The sequence below is a fragment of the Macrobrachium rosenbergii genome, chromosome 25, assembly GCF_040412425.1.
Source record: "Macrobrachium rosenbergii isolate ZJJX-2024 chromosome 25, ASM4041242v1, whole genome shotgun sequence".
In the NCBI taxonomy this organism is placed as follows: Eukaryota; Metazoa; Arthropoda; class Malacostraca; order Decapoda; family Palaemonidae; genus Macrobrachium; species Macrobrachium rosenbergii.
In genome coordinates this window covers 35,074,269-35,094,409 of record NC_089765.1, presented here as the reverse complement: position 1 = coordinate 35,094,409, position 20,141 = coordinate 35,074,269, and the positions used below count along the sequence as shown (strand labels likewise).

The window sequence follows — 20,141 nt, the reverse complement described above, 5'->3', positions numbered from 1 at the left end:
CTTTAGTATTCTTGCGTAAATTTCCCCTTTTTTATGTCTTAAATGCATCCAGCATTCTTAACACAGTGTTTAAAGAAAGGTTTCCTTTTTTTATGAAAACTTTTATTATACTTTAAAGTAAATGCTCGTTCCCATAGCAGGAGCTTGGACATACAGGATCGAATGATTTTGGCAGCGTTGCTATGAAGCGAGAATAATTTTGTGGACTTATGCCTTGTTAAGCATATTAGGAATAATATTTTTGGCGTTGGGAACCATGTTAGGTCACTTAGGTGTGTCGCCATAATTCAAGATAAAATCGATTAGTCAGTCAATTCGTTAAAACACACACACACACACACACACACACACACACACACACGCTTTAATACCCATTCTGGTCAGTGTACATTTCTTATAAGAATACCATAAGAATAACTGAGGTTTCCGTAAGGTGTCTTTGTTTTCCTGTAACGTACATGGCGATCAAATATTGTGGTTAAATGTCTAGAACAGTGTGACGTATTGCACGATGCCCTTATTTAGCCCAGGGCTCCTGGAGACGAGAGGAGCAGTAAAGGAAAGTCAGCTCTAGGAGGTTCTAGGATTCAGGGAACGCAGGAGTGAGGAAGGAGTTACAATGTTTGGCTAGTGGTTAAATTCTTGAGAGGTATGCATGCCCCGTCAATTAATAGAATGTTGATTCTTGCAAATTTAATCTTCCTGTAACCGTGCGTAATGAGCTTAATTCGTGTGGTATATATATGTATATATATTATATATATATATATATATATATATATATATATATATATATATATATATATATATATATATATATACATATGTTTATATGTATGTATATATATATATATATATATATATATATATATATATATATATATATATATATATATTTATATTTATATATATACATATGTTTATGTATGTATGTATATATATATATATATATATATATATATTATATATATATATATATATATATATATATATATATATATATATATATATACACACATATACAGTATATATATATATACAGTATATATACGAATATACACATACATATTATAAATGTATATAAATATATGTCTGTATGTGCGTGTGTGTATTCGTGTTAGTATAAGTAAACGTCTGTGTACTTTGAAGTACTAGAGCGCTCTTGCATTGTCGTATGTGACTTCTGTCACGATCCATGACGTCATGGCTAGCCTGAACTGGATTTTGTTATTGTGTGTAACTGAAGGAGGACTACATGGTATATAAGTTTAATTATGTCTCTCTAATGGATTTAAATTCAGTGGAGTATACATAGATAATGAATAATGGAGTATGCTTATGTTTGTGTGCGTGTGTGTGTGTATATATGTGTGTGTGTATTAAAAAAGCATGGATTTCGGAATTTCAAGAGGTCAGCGTGGCTTTTAAAAATGCACACACACATATATATATATATTATGTATATTATATATATATATATATATATATACACATACACACATATACAGACGGGAAATGCTGTACACGTTTCAAATAACTGTGTTTGCTGTCCAATGATTTTTTTTATATACGGCTTAAGATACTGACCTCTTAATCCTTGAAATATACTTGTTTATAATCTTCTAACTATGCAGCTTCAAATCTCTGATCTTTGATGAGACATGTAACTCCATAAACATTATGTGATGCATCTCTCTTTGTATTGAAACTTAAATTATTAGAAATGTGTCTATAGTACCTGTCGTCAATACTGAATCTTTTTCCTGGGACAAGCTTTTATCGCAAAGAATAGCTTCCGATGTCCTCAATGCTGCGCATCAAGTATACGTCAGCATCGTTGGTTTTTAAATGTGCGTCCACACAACGTCAAAACAAGTCATAAACACGTGTCGGTAACTTATACATATCACAGAGAGGTTGAAAACAAGCCAGCGCCCGTAAGTGTAGAACGAATCTTTGGCAGATGCTAGACTAAGCACATGAACTCTGGTTAGGAATACTGATAAGTCTAATAAGTCGTTAATTTGTATTCAACCTGTTTAAGAGGTGTGTGCGATAAGTTGCCAACGTGCATTTATATGTTTTGTTGTAGTGTGGGCGCATCCTTGGATTATTCTAATAGCAATGCAGGTATGGGATTTTGATTGCATTGATGGGTTTACAGCTTGGCATCGCGTGGTGTACTGTAGACATTACTTAAGGTTCTTTGCAGCGTTCCTTCGGCCCCTAGCTGCAACCTCTTTCATTTCTTTTACTCTGCCTCCATTCAAATTCTCTTTCTGAGTTTTACCCTGAAGTTTCTATCTTGAAAAAAATAATTGTTTATCGGAGAGATCTAGTGCCCTTATCTAGCTCAAGGTAGCAGAAAGAGCACTGGAGTTCTGCGTCTAAGGATCTAAGGGGTGCAGATTTGGCTCTGAAATATAGATGATCACAAAGAGTCAGGAGTAAGAAGGGAACAAAAAAGACTGGACATTACTAGTTCCGCTTCCTGCCTGATAATTCGGCAGTTAAAACTCCGTAAAATGTTGGTTCACAAAAAAACATCATAAATACCACGGGGAAAAGTTGTTATAACGTCAGTGGGAGCTTTCTGTCAAAGTATACACGAGGCAAGCTGTTGGGAAAAAGTTGAGAATCATTAATTCTTACTAGATTAAATTTTTACTAATGATTATATATAATATATATACATATATATATGTATGTATAAATATATGTATATATATGTATATATATATATATATAATATATATGTGTGTGTGTTTGTGTTTGTGTTAACATATGTATATTTATTGTTTATATATATGCAGCGAGCATAAGCTGTACTGTCTTCCTGCTAAACATACACAAAGAACAATAATTTGACAGTCGTGAAGATTAGATATGTTGCCTTTTGATGGTTTCCGATACCTTAGAAAGAAGACGTAGATGGAGCAGATAGAAAACATGAAACCTTAATGTCATTGTAAGTTTCCTCAGCCACTGAGTAAGGAAGCTCCAAAGGAATTTCAGTTGTTAAGGACTGTCTACAAAGACCTTGATGGAACCACATCCAGAGTAACACCACACTCACACAAAACCGGTGTCAGTCGATCGGCTAATATAACATATCTCACAATATTTCTCTTACACGTCTCCTGGGGCGCGCAGCCCCCACCCCACACGTAGGTACATCACGCTACTATCGAATAATCATCGTTTGTTTTCCCTTTCTTAATTTTTGGTAAACAACGGACAATAAATATTTATGCCACATAATAGCAATTACGTCACGACTCCTCTCTTCCCATATAGAAAACAGTACACAAAGCGCTCGAGGGATTCTACACACTTTCTTCCGAACTGGATCGAACACTCGCCGTGTGGTCTCAACCGGCCCTCGCACTAATGTGGAAAGGCGCGAGCCCTGGAACACGAGTTTTCGTGCGCCCTGTTGGGGGAAGCGGGGGTGGGTCCAGCCACGACACTCACTCATCCCCACCTACCACATCGAAACTCAACTCAAGCCAACCCCCGTGCCTGGACTCTCCCCTCTTCTCCCATTCCATGACCGGCCCGGAACACGAACGGGGAAGGGGAAGTAAGGGGAGTCGTGTCCGCTGGTACAGGCACGGTAGCCTTCCAGCCCTCCCCCCACCCCTCCACCCCCCACCTTCTTGTGAAGCACGGGGGTGTGGGTATGGGGGTTGTGAGGTGGGGGATGGGTTAGTGGCGCGGGGTGGCTCGCTGTGTTTCGTATACAATTTTTTGTGAGGGTGGAATCATGGGTGCTAGATTGAGCGAGTGTGAAGACAATTCCCGCATTCGGGAATAAATTATTGTTATGAGTAACGGTTTAGCATATTGTACCAAATGTTATGAAATCTGGGTGGATATGTAAGCCATTTGTATGCCAGTTCTTGGAAGTTTGATTACGAGACATTGTTTAAGCAGTTGCAAAAACAGAAAATTAATCTCCATAATTAAATTTATTTCTCAGTCATTATTGTTATTATATGTATAAATGATCTGATATTCGCCTGAAGTGACCACACCAAGAAGTTTAGTGTAAACTAATATAACTGCAACCCCTTCAGAAAAGAGTGATCAGAGAGAGGAGTCAAGGGAATCAAGGCATGAAGGTGTCTGGAGATACGGTAAATAAACAGGATGAATCTATGTATTTACGGATCCGAGGAAGTTATTTATGTTTAGAATGTGTAGAAGCCATTTGGAAGTATCCTATGAAGAGAGGGACGGAGAAATTGGTTAGAAATTTTGTGCTTCTAAACTAAACGACTTGAAAAACTGGAAGAGACCTTGAAAATATAATTAACGATAAGAATATATTAAAAAGTTGAAGGAAATCAAGCAAGTATTGTGTGAAAAAAGTAAGAAGATACTTTAAAATATGATAGGAATGGGAAACCTTTGGAATATATGAAAGTCTCGGAAAGGTGCGATAAGACCTATGATAATTCCGTTTAACCATCCAAGATAATTGAAATCATAAAGGAGGTTGTCCGTAGCTTAGATGAAAAATAAATAAGTGAACTTTGGAAAGAAAGATAAAGAACAATGAATAAATTTAAAACGGGGCACTAAAAAAGAAATTCCCTGACTAATGAAAAAAAGGCATTTTTAAAAGTAACTTTCTGAAATTTTTTATTTAACTGTTGATTTTAGGTCTATTATGTATTAGTTTATTCAGGGAAAATGCTTCTTCATTATATAATGGGAGAATTTATTACTGTGTTATGAACTACTTTCATTCAAGGAAAATTTAGTAGTGTTCTTATAACCGTTTTCTTTTTTGGTCTGTCTTAACATTATGAAATCACCACAAGAAAGAGCATAACAGGACATATGAACTTATGTATACACATACGTAGACGTCTTAATTGGAAAGTACTTCCCGTAGGGGGGTTAGTGCCGTCAGTGCATCTCAGGCGGTGCACTGTAGGCCTTACTTAAGGTTCACTTCAGCGTCCCTGCGACCCCTAGCTGCAACCCCTTGCATTCCTTTTACTGTACCTGCATTCATACTCCATCTTACTGTCCACCCTCTTCTAACAATGTTTAATAGTGCAACTGCGAGGTTTTCCTCCTGTTACACCTTTTAAACCGCTTACTCTCAATTTTCCTTTCAGCGCTGAATGACCTCGTAGGTCCCAGCGCTGGGACTTGGGCCTGAGCTGTATTTTCTGTCTTCTGTCTATCTAATTGGAAAGTAATAATGACGACATTTCCTAGAATGATGTTAAGATTTTAGAATGCAAAATGTGACAATTAAGAGATGAAGGACTCAGAGTTTGGGAGCAAAGGTGTGATCATTGCATTGATAGTAAATTAAGAGGTAATTTGAAAAACATGAAATATAGATATATCACAGAAGTGATGAATAAAACTATGCGTTATGTAAGTGTGTCAGATACACATGGATATTGTGAATATTTGCCCTTATTTACAATTTCTTTTTCTTTTTAGAAACTTAGCAGTCATTACCTAAATGTAACTGAAGTTCCGTTTGTTGTCGGCTTTTTCCGTCCTAATTTTACTTGTTCAAATAATGTTGGAAATGACAGTGATGAAAAAATTCTCTAAGTTTTAATGCAACTAGAGGAATAAAAAAGCGTTAGTTCTTTGATAGGAATAAAATTTAACTCATAATAATGAAAGAGAATAAGGTAATAAATGTAAATTGACTGAAATTTTCATGGTTATGTTTAAAATAATAAAAAAGGGAGGCCAATATGAGAGAGGCTTTGAAAAAAGGTAAGAAAAATATTGCACAGAAAAATCTAAAACATCAGATTAAATATATGATAGGATTAAAACTAGTTTTATCTTGCTAGCAAAATGTCCTCAAAACTTGCTTCTCAGTTATATATGTCAGTTGGTGCCTTGTTCTTGGAATTCTTGTAAGTGTTCGGTTGTGCTCTTACATTAAAGAGGCTGTCTTTTTATTTGTTTTATTTGTTTTCGAATGTTTATTATTTTTTTCTCTTTTCACTCACGGCAGTCTGGGTAGCAGTAATAATGTATTAGTAATAATACTTTCTTTATTTTTTCATTGTATTCTAAAAGTACTGTTGATATTCTCGTAGTTCTTTTTTTTTGCTAGACTTTCTGGAGAGAGAGAGAGAGAGAGAGAGAGAGAGAGAGAGAGAGAGAGAGAGAGAGAGAGAGAGAGAGAGAGAGAGAAGGCCATTCCGTGTAATGAAACATGGAAATATAATTGATTAAACTTCGCAGATCGAGAGCATCGTTTACGGATGAAACATTTTCAAACAAGGTGATCAGCTTGAGCTGTTCCAGGTTTTTGTGAAACAAAGGCATTGATTAATTATTACGTTTGGCCAATGCTGATATCAGTTGAATCATCTTTTTTAATTCTTAATGTGTAGTGATGATAGAACAATATAGAATAAACAAAATATTGTTCACTAAAACGAACAAGAATGTAGACCGACTAAAAGTTTCCGCTGACAGCCGTTATGGTGTGATGCTCTTTTAGACGAAACTATTTATATCCAAGGTGACCTAAACGACGAATTTAGGACCGGAATTGTCGAAGTTGTCTGTATCGTTGACCTCGACAGGGTTAATTGTATAGCCATTTTATATAAATTTGCCAAGTCGGGGTAAGTATAAGTGCTAAATCTCAATCACAAAAGAGACTGTGTCATGATTTCTTGTTCAAAAGGGTAGTGTTTTGGGACCTTTCTTGTTTTTAGTCTTTACCAGTGACATGTCTCTTGGTTTTCAAAATAGTGATAAGAACTTAATTTATGAAATATTAATTTCAGTTCTTTGCAATTCCCAAGAGCGAAATGGAATTGCTGCTAAGCTCTATAGTAAATGTGTTAATTTCTGTTGAGGTTTAATGAAAGCATAACTAAGATATTGCTGAAGAATTTAATTCGGTGTGAAACAATGAAATTCATTTCTTCTTTCGTAGGACAAGGTGACTATTTGTTGAATAACAATCAATTTAGACCTGTATATGGAAGACAAACCGTGCAGATGTAATGCAAACGAAGTAAATTCATTCTATTATAAGGAAAGGTCGCTTACTATGTGCAAAATAGATCAATTTAATTCAAGCTTAGTTTAATGGCTAAATTGGCCCATGCTTTTTAAAATATCTCTTCAGACACAGCTTATGTCACCCTCTTGGTTAAGGTTGCTTCATGCTTTGGCCTTAATTATCCACTAGTGCTGGAAAGCTTGTTTCACGCTGGTTGGTAGTTGCAAAAGGTAACGTATATTTGGTTGCTGCTTCATGGACTATTGGTTAAACTTCTGCTGGATGAATCATTCTGAAGGGCTCCAGATCCGAAGCTTCATTTTATGCTCTGACGACTCTATCTCTGCGCAGTCCACTGCTATGAAAGCCTTTGTCGTTCCTTAGGGAGGTTGTTTTCATGCAACATTTGGCATTTTGATTGATCCTTAGTCAGTTACTGTGTAAAGCTATGGCTAGGAGTCCCATAGACGCAGACCGCTAAAAACTCTTTTCAGAAACGTTTGTTTCCAGCTGAGCCATATTTTGTCTTCTTGCTTTCCATTCATTTTCTTCATAATTCCTTTTAAACTGGTCTTGACAATGGCCTTGAATGGTGGAAGCCAGGTTCAATTGTATATTTTTATTTACCTGTATGTTATAGCACTTCCCTGTGGTATGATTGATTCACATATTGGTACGATTTCTTGTTTCACGTATTGGCGATCTATTTTTATTATAGTTAGTTAATGAACTCTTTGGTCTGTTTGATATGAAAGTTGCCTTACATAATAATAATAATAATAATAATAATAATAATAATAATAATAATAATTTGTATAAACCAGTCAGATTCCTACTTGACGCCCAACGTACACTGCAAATGTCCTAGTTTTGAATTCTAAATATTTTACGAACTCTTCGACCATGGCATTTCTTTCATGACATGAATAGAGTTGTAGAAGATTATTTTATGTCTTCATTTTATATTCCTGTCCGCTTATTTTTACCGCTTATTTTTCCCCCCATTTTATGCAAAAGGTTTTTTTCATATAAGCAGTAAGTTGAGAGAGTCTGAAATAGAAGATTTCACAGAAAAGGATTTTTTTTTTACCTTGAATGAAATTGTTGGAAAAAATAATAATTAAACACAGACGCCAATGTTCAGTTTGTATTTGACCATGACATTAGAATTTTCAGGCTGATCGAAACCAGTGCAAAGATACCGACGTCATCTGGAAGAGCTCTTGCGTCATTTGCATTTTTTTCATTTTATGGATTGGATTATTCGTTTTCAGTCATTTGGTTTTAAACATCCTTTTCATGTTCTGAGTTTTGTGCTATTTAATACCAACTTTCGTAGTACTAGGTGCACGAACATCGGTGCACATATGCTTTTATATATATGTGTTTGTGTATATATACTGTATATTATATATAAAAATACACATATATACACATATACACACTTTTGTGTGTGTGTGTGTTAGGTCCTAGTTTATCAGATTATCATTTTTCTTTCGTATAAGTTCCCCCAAACACGGTTTTCTGTTGCAATATCGAGGACAGTAATGAATTTCTTTAATTTTGTTTTATGTTGCAGAGTGAGTGAAATAGTATAAGTTAAATTTGTATTTGAGTTCAGTTTAAGAAACAGTGATTCATATAGACATTAGTGAAATAATTAATGATTTAATTGTGCTTAAAAGTACGCAAGGTACAATTTTCTTTGAGGGTTTGCGTAACCTGTTTGTTCAAGATATTTGGCGACCGCCTAAGTTGATCAGTAGTACGTAATACCACCTTGTGTAATAGCAATCGTATACCGGAATCATCGAGAATTAGAGCAACTATATATAATGGTTAAGGAAGAGAGGAGAACAGAGAGCAGAACAGAGTTCAGACATGCAGAAGGAACCCCATACTTCCCCAACAAGTCGTCGCAACCAAAACACAGTGCTTCAGTTTAATAGAATTTATTTCAAAGTTATCTGGACAGGAGGAGCCGTTCTAAGGAAAAGACTCCCCGGGTTACGATTGGCCAGATTGAGAATCATGGTGTTTTCGTTTGTAAATAAATTTGATACTTGGTTTGGTTGTTGAAATTCAGAATAACGCTTTTTTCTGTACGAGCTTGTGTAACAGTTAAATCCTTATTTCAGATCCTCGATTTAATCTTAAATTAACATATTTTAAGATTCTCCTGTACAGTTGGCAACTCCGCAAAGTTGTTACCTGGTATTGTTAATTAATTAACATTACTTTAATTACTTTAATTTAGTAAACGTGTTCTTTGTAACGTAATTAAGACGTTGAGCGGGTTCTTTGTACAGGCAGCGTTCCCAGCAACTTCGCGCTTGCTAAACAATGGATATTACCCGGTACATTATGGATTTGCCAGATGTCTCCTTAGCTTACCATGATGCGTACTGAAATCCATGACGTCAACCGTACAAGCGGTAATGGTTAAAGTTTTCCGCGTTTGCCTCTTGTTTCTCAATTGAGTTTGTCATCTTTCGTGTGGTTTATTCTTGTCCGGACGTTGACCTTGATTGACGTCGAGTTTTGCAAAAGAAAAAACGCTCCTCGGGTTTTTTTTTTCCACCTTTCAAGAATTTTATAATAAAGGATATTTTAATGGTGAAAAATTGCAAAATACCAAACCTAAGGAGGATTCTTCCCAACACTAAATATTCATAAAAGTTATTGGCGCGGAGTTTGAAGAAACGCTTCAACAACAGTAAAATACCTTCTAATTATTATTATTATTATTATTATTATTATTATTATTATTATTATTATTATTATTCACGCAGTCAGGTTGAACAGATCACCATCCTCATTATTATTATTATTATTATTATTATTATTATTATTATTATTATTATTATTATTATTATTATTATTATTATTATTTATTCAGAATAGCCTTGCAGTCAGGCTGAACACATCAAAGTCTTATAATTTTAGTACATCCTGTAAGCCTGTGGTTGACATCCATCCTTTTATAACTGCCAAAAAAAAAAAAAAATTCTGCCATTATAGCTATTTTTAGCAAAATCACTCCTACCTAGACCTTACACAATCTTCACAACACCTTCTGTGGCCCCTTCGTCTCAACAGGCCAGGGAAGTATGCAGTGATTTGGATTCGATTTTCCAGATAGCAAGTGCAAAAGTCACGCAGGATCAATTTTCAGGCCATAGCTCCCTGGAATGCGCTGTTGGAGAGGCCTCTGTAGGCTTAACTGGGTCAGGCGAATTTGATTGGTGAGCATGTTTGCTATTCATAGTTGGTTCAGAATAACATTCAGGTCTTTGTTTTATGAATTTGTATGTACTTATGTATAATATATATATATATATATATATATATATATATATAATATATATATATATATATATATATATATATATATATATATATATTGTATAATATATATGTATATATATACAGTACATGTGTGTGTGCGTACGGTATGCATGCATGCATATGTGTGCGTGTATGTAAATATATAATATTCCACTAAAAGATTTACTTCCATTAAGCAGAAAGACCAATGTATAACGAGTCTTGGCTCTTCCTGTACTAAATGAGTAGCTCTCCTCACATCATCAAGATACATCGATGTATCAGTAAATCTTATATGAGGTATCATAATGACTTTTATATCTTCTGTATTGTACATTATTATTATTATTATTAATGTTACTACTTTTAGTTTGTACATCATTATTGTTAGTATAGTTGTTTTGTTGTTTTTTTTCCCTTTTCTTCATACGTGATACGATACTCAAAGCTACTGGATCATACTGAATACTGTCGGCCCATGCAAATATCTCCTAGTGAACAGTACTTGTTTTAGGAAGCTTTATTTCAAGGTGAATTTCCTTCAAAGGAAATTATTTATTCTGTTTTTCTAGGAAGATTAATTTTCCTTAAATATTGAGTGGAGTCACTTGTTGAAAGTAAAACTAAAAATAATCTACCAGACTTATTCCCGTACAAAGAATAAACGGAATAATTGTCCTATTACATATTTTCCATTATTACAGATCCATATCTCAGTATGTTCGATTAGACAAGAAAGAGCACTTCTCATAAGATATTCATTCTAGCTCTCTTAACTATTCCAATGTAGTTACTTCTCTCTTGCATCATATTATTAAACTTCTGCTTCCGGGAGCTTGTGTGTGTTGGGCATTTTGGGAAGTGGAAGGGTCTTCGGTTGCCTGTAAAAGAACACAAAGGTCAGGGTCCTATACTCATTTCTTGGTGCATTTTCTCCAGCTTCCTTTATTAGTATTTTTACGCTTCTGAATCTATCTTCCACCGGTTGAACTAAAGTTTGGGAGTTACCCAAGGACTGGGGCTTGACTTACTCCTTTGAAACATAAGCTAGTATGGCGAGAACTTTGTTAATATCTGTCTATAGGTTTTTTGTACCAGTGTTGTTTAACATGCACATTGCATTATGCCTTGTGATGTTTTAAATTTTAGTCTTCCACAGCACGCCTTGCACTGCATACTGCATAGTCTGATTTAAAATTAAATCTTTGTACAATCACGATGATTTTTTTTTCTTTATCATTTGCATTTTGACATTTATAATCTTTTATGTACTGCTAGAATTCCCTGACTCGTTATAAAGATTTGTTCGTCTAAGGAAGGTGATTCATTGACACATTTGTACTTTTTAACTTTAGCTGGAAATATCGTGTTTGCTGGCTGCCTTGGTTTCATAATCAGGCGTGTCTTTGTGCATGTCTGACAGCACACGAACATGCCTTTGTGTTTTTATGCACTATGCGTGATTTTTTCCCCATTTTAGACATAGAAGCTTAGGAAATGGATATTGATTTGAAGTTGTTCACACTGTATGAATACGCCCGTCCAAAGGAGCCTTTATCCATTCCTGAGAGTATACAGACGCAGGGAGCAAACAATGCTGAATGTGAATCAGAGTTTTGCGAACACACTGCCTTTGTGCATTATATCAAATGATAAATAATTGGGTTAAAATGTAATGTTGAAGGTAACATTAAAGGTCGCAGAATATTTAAGCAACTAGATTTCTGGAGACCTGTTGTTAATTAAGATTTGGTCCAAACATCATAATACTCGATTTCCTTTCTGTTGCTCATTAGAGATATTTGTCAGTGCTCCTCTTGTGGCTCACTGTAGTCATTACTTAAGATTCTTTGCAGCGTCCCTTCGGCCCCCAACTGCAACCCCTTTCATTCCTTGTCTTGTACCCCCGTTCATATTATCTTTCTTCCATCTTACTTTCCACCCTCTCTAACAGTTGTTTCATAGTGCAGCTGCAAAGTTTTCTTCATGTTACACCTTTTAAATCTTTTTACTGTCAATTTCAGTTTCAGCGCTGAATGACCTCATAGGTCCTAGTGCTTGGCCTTTGGCCTAAGTCCTACATTCTATTCTATTCTATTCTATTCTATGCTATTCTTGTTTATGATTAGTACTCTTTGTTTTTGAGAGAGAGAGAGAGAGAGAGAGAGAGAGAGAGAGAGAGAGAGAGAGAGAGAGAGAGAGAAGCAAAGCTCACGTAATCATGCAAAAGCAATTAATTTATTGCGGCGAGGGGAAGAAAAAGTGGAGGTAATTTCTGCATTGCTCCAGAAAGCTTCTTAGTTGTTTATATACCTTCTGCATTTTCTCGACCTCATACGTCAGGTATCACATGACTCGGCAGATATTGAGTGGGACTCTGGGACAGTCGGTTTGATCGGTCATTTACATCATTCAACCCTGGAATGCCGAATTCTAAAGCTTTGTCTTTTGCACAAATCGAATCGTTTAACCTGCCACTTTTCAGGAGACAATATGGCCGTCAGTTAAGAGGCCAAGTCCATTTACTTGGCTTTTGAGCGGAAATGGCCGTCTTGGTCTCTTCACTACGAAAATAATATATTAACCTGATTGATGATACAGGTAAGTGGAATAGAATTTTAACTTGTAAATTAACTCTGCAGTGGTGTCATGAATGCCTAGAAAAATACTTGGTAAATTAACTCTGCAGTGGTATCATGAATGCCTAGAAAAATACTTGCTCCAAACACTTCGAATTCCACTTGGAATTCCGGGAGAACACTGAGAATTGCTTTTAGACATCAGGACACTGATGACTAACAGTCTTGGAGATCGATTTATAGTCTTGATCAGTGAATCTATAAGTGGACAGGTGAGTCAAGGTCTTAGAGTCGGGAGGTAAAATAATGACCACAGTTTTTTTCTTTACTCAGATAAGTTAATTACTTGTGCTACTGAAGTTAAAGTGAATCTTGAAGAATATAGTTTTTGACACGAGAGGAACATTTTTACATATTTACCGTTGACGAAGACTGATTTTTACCTCCGGAAAGGTGGAATTGTTTTCTGTAGTTTTTTGTTTGTCTGTTAGCAGGATTACGGAAAAAGCTGTGCAGAGTTTTTTTTTTTTTGAGAATTTTGCCAAGGTGGGCTCATAAATGGTAACGAGCGATTAGATTTTCAAAGAGGTGTGAGAGTAACTTATCTTGGGAAGAGAAACGCATTTGAGGTTAGATTGTCCAGCCTTAGCGGTGATGTGCGACTTCGAGCGCGCTCTCAATAATCTTCCCCCTCTCCCCTCCTACTCCTGCTCCTGCTCCTGCTCCTGCTCCTGCTCCTGCTCCTCCTCCTCCTCCTCCTCCTCCTCCTCCTCCTCCTGCTGGAATGATATCGAGACTGAAGTGGCTGGCTGCCGTCATTGAACTCGACTGGTGCAGGCAAAATTTGTTGATATAATTCCCAGTGGAAGATAGATCCACTTAAAAAAAAAAATAGTTAAGACACAAAGAAGGCAGAAAATTCCATAGTTTGGAGTTCAATAAGTCGAAAGACTGAATAAACCGGTTGACCCTGAAGTCGCCAAAGTCAGGATACTTTTCTCTTCAGTACCCATCTCCCCGCATGTCTGTGAAACCTGTTAATTTTTCCAAAAACATATCTAAGACTTCGACTGTGATTAGAAAAATAGTAGGTTTTAAAAGTGAGCGTTATCCTCATTGTTATGGGGGATTTGTTAAAATCATTGACAGTAATTAATTGCAAGTAGATTTTCTGTTACTCCTAGATGACAGGATTTTCTTTGGGATATATTTTTCAGTGATGTACCTCAGAGATCTTTCGGCCCGTAAAGCTGATTGGTTTGAGGAAATCCGTGGTTTATCACAACTGGAAAGCAAGGAGTTGGACCTCCAGAAGTTATACATGTGTATATATATATATATATATATATATATATATATATATATATATATATATATATATATATATATATATATATATAATTTTAGCATGTATATATACACGTTATGATCAATGTAATCAATACTTTTCTTTTCTAGCCTGGAAGGCCACTGAGAACGACATCACATGATGGTTCCTAATCAATGAATGATAAAGTATATCCGTTAGTTACGTCTCACCGGTGACTGTATTTGGTTACTGCCTTTATCTTTAGTTCGCTAAGTTTGAGTAAGTTTTATATATTTACTTACTGAAAAATGTTGAATTTCCATATCTATCTTTGTCGTAAAAGTAAATGTTTGTACACACGCGCATTATATACAGGTATATGTTGTTATCAGTAAGTCTCGAGGGGTGAGGTTGCTAGCTTAATGCCCTTATCTTGACTCCTGTTGATGGTGGTACTCATTCACAGCTGAGTTTATTAGTGGATATCAGGCCAGGATTAAACCAACGATCATGTGACTGCGCTAAGTGTGCTGCCACTGAGCTAGGAAAGTGACATGCATTGTAAAGAAAATAAGTGATCCAGAGTGATAGAAAATATTTATGATGAAAGTGGAGAATGTGTTGGAGTTCTGTAGTCACGAGAGTGACTGGTTTAGTGTAAAAAGTGGGTCTGACCAAAGGGTGTGTGTGTATATATATAAATATCTCGAGACTTTATGCATTTGAGTGTTTCGAAAAGTAACAGAAAATACAGTTCATGTAGGTGCAGTCAGAGGATAGGAAAATGAGTCATGAATGAATTGTTGAAAGGTTAATCTATGCAGATGATACTGTGCTGGTTTGGGATAGTGAAGAGAAACTATAGAAGCCAGTAAAATAAGTTTTAAATGCTTAGCAAAAAGAGAAATTTCAGAGCAGATGTAAGAGTAAGGTATTGATGGTGAATAGTAACCAGACAGAAGGAGCAGTCTCTGTTGAAAGGGATGCTGGAAGAATGGAGGGATTAAATTTATGATAACAATTGGTATTCAAAGGGACATTGGAAGAATGCAAGTATTTGATTTAGTAGGATGAGGGATTAAGCTAGTTGTAAAATAGGTGAAGCAAGAAAGGTATTTAGTTAGAGATTTTAACTGTCTGTGGAAGCCAAGGTGGGAATTTATGAAGGAATTGTTGAGCCAACTCTCCCTTATAGAAGTGAAATATTTGTGTTGGATTATTTTAGTTTCAGATGTTTGTGGACGCCATTGCCAAATTTAAATAACTTTTAAAGTTATATTGAAGGTCACCAAGGTGATCACATTTTAGTTTTGGAGTTTGAAGTATTTTGAGGAAACCAGAATTTGTTTAAATATAATCAATAATTAAAAAGATTAGGTTTTAATGAGCATAAATATCCTTGGCATTGAGAATTGTTAAGATGTAACATAAACATAATTTTAACGTCTGGTTAAACTAATGTTAAAAAAAAAAAAAAAACGACTGAGATAAATTACGGCTGAAATTTTCTTTTTGTGTGTGTGTGTGTGTTAGAATATCAAGTGACCTGTGTTTGAATCATTTCTAAATGGGGAACATCCAACCAGATATGAAAGTGAAAAACTTACCAAAAGTGTTACCCAGGTATTCAACAGAACAGAGAGAAGATAGCAGAATGATTATTCTCAGCTGCAGTGGCCAAGCCGTCAAATGTGTTGAGCAGTTACAAGGTATAAAACCTGCTGATAGACTTTGAGAGAACTCATTCAGAGAATCCAAATAGCAGACTGTACTCAATATATGTGGGCCTGGTGGAAATTTTCCTGGACTTTATTAGGGCTGAAAAGGTGGCATTTGGACTTTGGAAGCGTGCGCTGCAATGTTCCACGGCATACAAATTTTACCAAATGGATTCCTGTCTAGCTTGCATATATTAGAAGCCTCTAAAAGGCGCTGCCAGAGATGCTGAATTCATGGAGGGGAACTTCAGTGTGAAAAGGTCAAAGACATTTTAATCAGGTGCCAGCTGATCAAGTTATACACTGGAAAATGGATAAAAACCTGCAAAATGTTATCTTAAGTATCACACGGTATGCCCAAGCAAGCAACAAGTTCTATATCACATGCCCAGAATGATCACACTTTTTTTTTTTTTTTTTTTCGTCTGGAGGATGATGATGCGGAGATTTCGTTCAGCCATTCTGATAGCCTTGCATCACAATAAAAGTGTGATGCTAATGATGTGAGGAAGCATGTCAAACTGTTAAGATTACATCATAGAAACTAGGAGATGAAGGAGAGTATAGGAATGTCCAACTTGTTTCACTAGCAATGAGAGATTGTCCCAGGTGTTTGGTGATCTTCTGAACAAGAAGACCAAGGGGACAGCATCTGGTAGGAAATGTCAAGAACAACTTGTCACTTACATTGGACATTTTTATGGTACTCTCAAAAGCATTTCTCAAAGACCTTTGTTATATTTGTAAGATGGCAGCTTCAGCTCAGAAGAGCTCATTGAAATCTGTTGAGGCTGACAGGAAGTTGGTGTATCAGCTGTTAAGTTCTGTCACTGCTTGCTGATCATTTGAAACAGAATCTGTCGTGAGGCATGAGCTTATCCAAGTGCCACTTTGGCTAAGCCCCAGATGTCTGTTAAACTCAAACTGTTAAGCAGAGCTGATCAGTGTCTTGATGGTTGGAATAAGCATATCCTTAGAGGTTCCAGAAGCTGGCATGAAGAAGTGTGCTGATTGATGGTCATCCACCAATCCAAACTCTTGATAAGCCTCATGGGTGATAGACATTTCTTTCATAACCACAAAAAGTTGATGAGGCTTTTTGACAGCTACGCTGAAGTTCAGTCATTCAAGACTGTGACGTGAGCAAAGAGAATGGGATAGACCAAAAATATTCCCGACATTCTTACTTCCTCAAGTATGGATCAGTTTCATTGCCTTGGATGAGAACAAAGCAGATCTCAGAAATTCCCCTCTGAGATGATCATGCAAGAGGATGAAGATATGCTAGAGATGTGAAGTAATAACACCAAAAGGATTCTTAGCAAGAAGGAAAACAAACCACGGCAACCATGAAGTGGCTGATGCAAGGCTGATAGTCCATGTTGGGCAGTCCACGAAGTATATGAAGGGTAGGAAATCATATACTGTACAACGATACCTGAGTGAAGTAATCTTATCTTGTACCTATCGAGGCAAACTGCTCCAGTTTATCATGCCTGTCTTCAGCTGGTGACCTGTGCAAATCTAAATGCCAGACTATTCATTGCAATTGCTTTAAAATAAAGCAGAAGAGCACTCTTACATGTGAGTGTGATACGGGAGAATATTGTAATCTGACTAGGCAGTAAGCATCCTACTCATGTTTACTTGGTGCACAGAATTAGCCAATTGGGAATTGCTGTGGAACTAGCCTAAAATATGCCACTTCAGTGTCTCAAGTGGAATTAATTAATTTAGTTTATATTTTGTCTTGATATATCATGGTATTAAAATCCAATACGTTTCTGTTTATGAAAATATGGAAACGAACGAAACCTAAAGATACAATCCCGAGCTTTAGTTTAATATCACTACAAAATAATTTGAAATGGTGATTTTATAATTATTCACCATTTTTACATTTTCCGCCTTGTAAATGACCATGAAAATGAAATCCAGGTCGGAATCCAACCATATCTTTTTCTTTATCCTATGCCTACGTGACCTTGCTTACGAAGCCCCAGAAAGCATATTTTCAAAGTTGGCTGGCCCAATAGAGTAGAGTATTTAACGTATAGTGGGGGTTTTATTTATTTTGAAATTAAACTACGTTTTGTTAATGTTGCAGTTAAACCACGTCATTCTTGCTGTCTTTTGTTTGCTTAAGGTAAATTCATACATTCTACCTTAGCATATAATTGTGAAGATGATTAAGGTTCCTCTCTTTCCATTGGCCTTGGCGGGTAAGGTCAAGCAGAGAATTCCGTGACATACGCTGTCTTTGGTTTTAGCCCATTTTCTACTTTAGATTTACTTTACTTTTCTTATTATTATTATTATTATTATTATTATTATTATTATTATTATTATTATTATTATTATTATCATCACTGTAGTAGTAGTCGTAGTAGTAGTAGTAGTAGTTTTAAAAGTAATAGGAAAATGATTAAGGTAATTTATTTCTTATCCTCCCCAAATCACAACACGACAGTCACGCAAAAACGCCGATTGATAGAAAGAAATCAGTCATTATGTTGTTCATCTCCCCTCACTTTCGTGCTCTCGGGTTAATGCTCCCTCTTTTGGACTCTTCGCCGGACTCTTCCCCCTCCCCCATCCACTTCCCCTCACGCACAGACGGCCTTGAGGAAACACCCTGCGCTCTGTAGAAGGCCATGGAATTGACTCTTTGTCTGTCTGCTAGTTCAGGATAGAATTTGGAATAGTGGATTTCCTGTATGTTATACTAAGATTATAAATATTACATATGTGTTTATATATATATATATATATATATATATATATATATATATATATATATATATATATATATATATATATATATATATATATATATTGTTACATTCTGAGGCCGGTTGGAAGAATGAAAATGGATTTTTTAATTAACTGCCTTAAAGGCCAACACACAGCACACAATATAAGCGATAAATGTAATGAATAAACTGACTTACCTTGATATCACATCTAAGTAAACAGAGAAGTGGAGGTCGCCTTGGTAAATTATAACCAGTAAATGCTTTAAGCTAAATTTATTTACAAATGAAGCAATCAGGAAATAAAAGCTAGGCACTGTGTAGCAAATCGCTGAATCTGAAAAGGCTGCCGCCCTGAAATAGTTTGACATAGTAACTTTACTGCAGACTGGTTAAACGATTTTTGGTTGTTAACGCAACTGGATCCCTAAGGGGGGAACTGTCTAGTGCCCCGGGACTGCGTAATCAAAAGACTCTTGTACGTGGCAGGATGGCAGTTAAATGTCTAAGCTATTTTGGTTCACAAGGCAGGGGCAGACCGCTCGAAGAGCCAGGTAACAGGATTCTGGAAGAGAATTCCAGGTTAGCAGTCACCTCAAATGATTTTCTCTCACATGAAATTACTTATGCACGATGGAGGAATTGATCAATTAGATTTAATTAGCACATGGTAACACTGTGGTGGGAATGCTCTAATTATTATCACTGAACTAATTTAATTTGAGCTTGTGACAAGTCATGAGGGGCAGTGGGCTTGCTAAGCTGATTGAACAAAGGAGAATGAAAAGTTGGAAATGCTGAAAATGGAGAGAAATTCACAAGAAGAGAAAGGTACTGGCATTAGACTACAACTTCCAAACATACCTTATTGCTTCTGTGCATGGAGCTCGTTTGGAAAAGACGAATTTCGGCCGCAGGAGTCTTGAACTTTGCCAGTTTTGAAGGGAAAGGGAGACCGCACCAACTGGATGCTTTGGCAGCCTGTGACGGAGTGTGCGTGAGCGGCTAGGTCATGTGGCATTTCATTCTATTTTTTGGGTTGGGCACAGGACATCGGTCGATCTGAAAAAGCAGTCAACAGCCAGACAATAGTTTGAATAGAAATGGGTCTTATAGCTAAGTTTCTTAAGGGTCAGCATAGCAGCCCACCTACAGCCCTGACTGGTCTTTTTGTCCCTAATGGTTTTCTGACCCCCCAAACATCGTACACTGCTGGGGCTAAGAGGTCAGTATGTTTTCCGCCAAATCAGGTGATGTGGAGGGGGGAGTTAGGCCTGCATAAGTTCACCCCCCTTAATGGCATCTCCTCCAGCTGCCATTAAATTTTATTTCCTAGCTAACGGGCTGAAGGGACGAATTTAATAAATATGTGAAAAATATATATATATATATATATATATATATATATATATATATATATATATATATATACTGTATATATTG

General features: G+C 36.2%; 1 protein-coding gene across 2 annotated transcripts in view; it reads left to right on the top strand.

Annotated features, from left to right (window-relative positions):
• LOC136852554 (heparan sulfate 2-O-sulfotransferase pipe-like) overlaps positions 1–20,141 on the top strand; it is a 423,978-nt gene that overhangs the window by 338,079 nt on the left and 65,758 nt on the right. The window lies entirely within an intron of this gene.